The following is a 6,063-nucleotide window of genomic DNA, read 5'->3' on the forward strand; positions in this document are numbered from 1 at the left end:
GTGTTTTTATTTTATGATGGGCAATACTATTTGAGGACCCGGTGTTTTATTTTTTTTTATGACATTCCGATTTGTTTCAATCGTCCCAATACTAGGGGCGGTTGAAACAGTGATTGGGGTCAGTTGAAACACATGCAAATAATGCAAAATCATATTCTGGCATGCTTAATTTATTATTTATTTCAACTTTAAGAATAATTTAATAATAATGATAATAATTTCATTAATAATTTAATAATTTAAAGAATAATTATGGCAACGCTCCACAATATTATAAATCAGTCTCAATGTTTTAAAATTCAACTTAACAATATTTCTTATCAGCCATCAGTGTCTTTAGGGCATACAACTTAAAATATACATAATCAGTCGTCTTTGACAATATGAATACTTAATAATTATACACTATCAGGTTGAATATAATGTGTTGCAAGATGGTAGTGAAATGGTGGTGAATTGATTTTTAGTGTTGGCCCTAAAAACGGGAAGGTTCTTAGTCCTACAAAAAACATAAAGGATTTTTATGAACGAGTGGGTCAGGAGAAAAAACAAATAACAGTATTAACGACATTTTTTGCAGACGCGAGAACGGTACCTGATTATAGATATTTACATATAAGAAAATGCATAAAACTGTAGCTGAATCAGTACTAGATAATTAGGGACTTGGCAAGTCTGAATCGGGCTGGATAAACTGAGAAGTCTTCTATGAATATATTGCCAATCATTTTATGCCCTACCTTTAAATGAATAGTATTACCTAACCGGTAGTTTTTTCGTTGATGGTCATCGTTCTCACTTGACTGAAAAAGTGAGCAACTTGTGATTTCACTCTTGTAAGTAAGTGCTGTGTATCAGCAGTTTAACTGTTTTTTGTTTTTGTGCGTCCTTGTCCGCTGAAGTCAGTCGGGCCTAGACCTTGCTAGAATAAAGGCATTTTATTTAAGGGAATCAGATTATTCTTTTACACCTATCCCAACGCAAGTACACAACAATGGTGACTAGAATTTTGTAATAACGAACTCGCGAAGATAGTTTTGTTTTGTTTTTTTTTTGGGCAGTGTGAAAAAGTGTAACACAGTCGGGAAAAAGCCATGGCTTTTGTAACTTCTGGAGCGCCCCCGTTTAACAATTCGACATCCAATTTTGAGATTTTCAAGGATCGTTTGGAACAGTTTTTTATTGGAAACAATATTAACGAAGTGGACCGGAAAAAAGCTATCCTTATCAATGCGCTCGATGAAGAAACTTATCTCTTGGTACGAGAGAGACATCTGTTTTCCAGAAGCACCAACGGAAAAAACGTACTCTCAGTTAATTAAAACCATTTCTAACCATTTTAAACCGGTGAAATCGTATTTTTCACAAAGGCTAAAGTTTTATACCGCAAAAAAGTCACCACAAGAAAATGTAGCGACGTGGAGTGCACGCGTGAAAAGTCTAGCAGCTTCGTGTGGGTTTGGCGAGGAACTTGATGTTGTAATGCGGGATATTTTTGTTTTGGGATTAGGTGATGTAAAAAKTATGGACCGACTCTTTGAAGAAGACCCCACCAATGGTGTAAACAATTTTTTTAAAATGGTAAAGATTGCTCAAGCCAAGGAGGCCGCGGTGATGGAACGTTCCGACATGTCAAAAGGCCGTGAAATGGATGAAAATGTGTATTATCATCGAAATTCRGAGAGGACATCCAGTTCCATAAAGAAAAATAGAAGTGGAGTATTTAAGCAAGCTGGTGCATATTCGTCGGCAGCTCCACCATCTACGTCTGTGGCATTGTCTCCTGGAAGAGGAAATTTTGTGCAGAAACAGTGTAGTGTCTATGGCCGTAAAAATCATAAATCGATTCAGTGCAAGTTTCGTAATTATACGTGCCATAAGTGTGGTGTAAAAGGGCATTTACCTCCGGTGTGTTATAAGAAAATTCGACAACATTTTTTGGAAGAGGCCAGTACTCTCGGGACCGATCAGGTGGAGGAAGACACAATTTTTCATTTAAATAATTTTAACATTAGCGGTAATGTCGAACCAATGTATATTAATTTGACCATAAATAATGTTCCTATAAGTTTCGAAATCGATTCTGGATTTGCACATTGCGCGATTTCATAAGTAAAAAGCCCTTAGTCACTTGACAAGTAAAAATTAATAAGCGGTGTCCAAAGTATGCAACTTACCATACACTTCTAAATGTTAAACTTTAAATAATAGGAGAAAAAAGCAAAAAATAAGAGAAATTAAAACAATAGCCCTGTTCCTGTAAATTAAAAAACAAAAAAACAACAAGAAACATAAAAATATCAAAAAGATTAATCAAAATGTTTAAAACAAATTATACAAATACAAAATCTAAAAATTAAACTGTATGTAAGAAATCAAAAATTTTACTAACACTAAAGTTAAAGTCTTAAACAATTGTCAGATCAAAAATTTTGAACTTGTTATGAATAACCTTGCTATATTTCCATAGAAACGAAAGCCAGACAATTAATTTACCAAAGTTAAGATAATTTGAAGGTTGTTCATTGTAAAAAAAATTGCTGTAGACCTATGTCATATTATCTCAAATTAATGCAAAATGTGTACAAACATTTTGCTTAATTTTTTGACATTAAGTATGTACGTATGTACAGGGTGGCGCAAATTAGATTGTTTTAACAGGAAAAACATATTTCCAGACTAGATGGAGAAAAGGCCAGTTTCGCCTTCAAGGCTTCTTCAGCATATCTTGTCAAAATAAATTATAATACACATTTTAAAAACATTGATGGTTTAAAACAAGCATTATAAATATATTTTAATGAAATAAAATCAAGATGTTGTAGATGTTGAAGCGTCTTCTCTTAAATTTTTATGATTTATTTTGCATTTTGCATTAATTTGTAATAATATTACATAGGTTTACATCAAATTTTTTCAATAAACAACTATCAAATTATTTTAACTTTGGCAACTTCATTTAAAGTTAATTGTCTGACTTTCGCTGTTATGAAAATATAACAAAATTCATTATAATAAGTTCAAAATTTTTCATCTGACAATTGTTTCATAAATGAAACAGACTTTAAGCCTAGTGTTAGTAAAATATTTTGATTTTTAACATACAGTTTAATTTTCAGATTTTGTATTTATATCATTTCTTTTGAACATCTTGGTTAGTCTTTTTGATACTTTCATGTTTCTTGCTTATTTTGTTTTTTAATTAACAGGGCCTTGCTATTATTTTTTAAATCATTTCATTTTTTGCATTTGATTTTTTGCATTTGTCTTCTGTTATTTCAAGTTTAACATTTAACACTGTATGGTAAGTTGCATACTTTGGACGCCAGTGTTTACTGCAATTCTTTAATTCTTTTTAAGTGACTAAGGGCTCTTCACTTAGGTACTTTGTTTTTAAAACGTCTTATTTTATCGTTTCTTATGTTTAAATTATAAAAATATTAATTCCGGCAAAATAACGTATTAACCTTGGCAAACTAGATTTTCTTAAAATACACTTTCCTAATCTTGAAGTCTTTGATAAATAAATTTTCTAATAAATGACAAGTCTTTGCTCCATTTGTTTGGAATTAAAATGTCCAGATGATTTTTATAGCTATAGAAATAAATATGAAAAAACATGTAAACAATGTAAAAAAGCAGCTAATTCTACTAGTTTATTTTGTGATTGTGGTAGATATTACACTAGAACTAATTTTAAAAGGCATATAAACACAGATTTGCATAAAAATGGATTGAATTTATTTATTTACTAAAAATTGTTTGTTAGATTTTTTTCGTCGTTTATCTGAGCTGTTTAATATTGCAAAATCATTAGACATCAAATATGTTACAAAATATAATAAAGCAGACTTAATAAAAGCTATTATTAAAGCTGAAGAGCAATTACATAAGGAAATAAMAAACGGAAAAAAATCAATTGTGCCTCCTTTGCGGAATTCGGACAAATCCCTTATGGGCGAAGCGAATTCAGAAATATTGTCATTTGATGATGATTTATTTGCTAAACCAAGGAAAAAGAGAGATAAGAAAATCAAGTGTGACATATGTGGAAAATATATCAAAAGCACACGAATGCAGCCACATAAAGAGAAAGAAAACAAAAAGAACCTAAAAACATTTCAGTTTGATGAAAAAAAAAAATAGAGTAAAGAAGATAAAATGTGATATGTGTGGAACATATATCGAGGAAACTCGAATACATTTGCATAAATTAAAACATGATTTGAATAGTCGTCGTTTGCTCGAATTACGTAATATGACAAAATCCTTAGGTATAAGATACATTAAAAGATACAAGTCAGAATTGATAAACGAGATTATTAATGCTGAAGAGCAATTAAAAATAAAAAGAGGAAACAAAAACAGCTTGGAAATATTTACGTTTAATGATGCCATATTTTCTAAACCGAAAAAAGAAAGAGTAAAAAAGATCAAGTGTGATAAATGTGGAAAATATATTAAGGAAAGTCGAATACAGTTGCATAAAGCAAGACATAATCCAGAGCAAGATTTTGTTTTAGTTCAGGTTGCTTTTAAGGGAAGATTATTAACGTATCAACATAATAATCTAGAAGAAGGTATAGATATGGAAACATACATGGATATGATAAAAGAAAAGGCTATTAAAATAATTATAAATGCTTTAAATCTCCATAAAAATATTAAAATTAATTTAGAGATGAAATGCGAGTTTATGAAACTGGAAAATGAAGACTTTACAATGATACATAAAATTCAGTTACTAAATGTTATACTAAGAAAAAAGATGGTCTGGAGGAATATTGGGATGAACAAAAGGATTTATTTATATCAAAATGTGATGAATTACAAGAAAAGGGATCTGGATGGACTTTGAAAAATATAAATTATTTGCGCATTAATATAAACAAATATACACCTTTAAGCGGAAATTCATATGTAGAATTACCCAAGTGGATTAAAGATAAAAATGCTTGCGTTAATGTTAAAAACAACGATAACAAATGCTTTATGTGTAGCGTAATATTGTTTACATCAAGAACATGTGGATAGACTGAATCATTAAAATAATTAAATTTTGAAGGAATAAATTTTCCTGTCAAAATCCAGGACATACCTAAATTTGAATCACATAATAAAATTAATGTTACCGTGTTTAGTTACGAAAAACAAATATTTTATCCTTTGTATCATAATAAGAAGCGATTCTATGAAATGAATATCGACGTACTATACTTTGGAAATAAAGACAACAATTATTATTGTTGGATCAAGAATTTGAGTCGATTGTTAAATGATCAGTTGGAAGTAAATACCGTGCGATCATTTAAATAATAAATTAGAGCAAGCTGTGGATTTTGAATCAGGTTGGCACTACTAATGTTGACACTTTGATTTGAAATTTGAATTGTCAAAGTGGCATTTCAAAATGTTTCAATTAGAGCATAAAATTTTTCTTACTGAGAGTTATTTGAAACACGCCGAACGGCAACAGAATGGTGAATGGATGTATTCTGTAGATCATTGCCTTAATGATTTTCAAAATGCTTTCCCCAATTTTCCTATGGATTATCAAAAATTGGTCCATCAAATTTATTTATGTGTCGCAAAATTTCGTTTTGTTGGGACTGTTGGACGAAAAACCGGTAGCGGAGCGCCCAAAAAAAGAACTCCTGAGATTGTGGAAGATGTTGCAGCAAGAATGGAACAGTCTGATAAAAAATCTCTCCGTAGATTAGCTCAAGAGATGGACCTCTCATATGGAACTTGTCAAAAAATATTGAAAAAAGATTTAAATCWTCATCCCTATAAAATTACTGTCGTCCAAGAGCTGTTGCCCCGAGATTTTCCTGCGAGAATAGGATACTGTCAGTGGTTTTTAAATCATCTAAACAACAACAATATCTTAGATTTAACCTTCTTTTCCGACGAAGGATGGTTCCACCTGTCTGGATATGTAAATAAACAAAATATGCGAATTTGGTCTACAGTGAATCCTCATGAGTTTGTTCAATCGCCTCTCCATCCACAGAAAATTGGTGTTTGGCTAGCGGTCTCTCGAAGACGCATATTTGGACCTGT

The sequence above is a fragment of the Tribolium madens genome, unplaced genomic scaffold (genome assembly GCF_015345945.1).
Source record: "Tribolium madens isolate multiple individuals breed KSU strain unplaced genomic scaffold, Tmad_KSU_1.1 Scaffold_19;HRSCAF=116;Tcas5.2_LG9, whole genome shotgun sequence".
Classification (NCBI taxonomy): Eukaryota; Metazoa; Arthropoda; class Insecta; order Coleoptera; family Tenebrionidae; genus Tribolium; species Tribolium madens.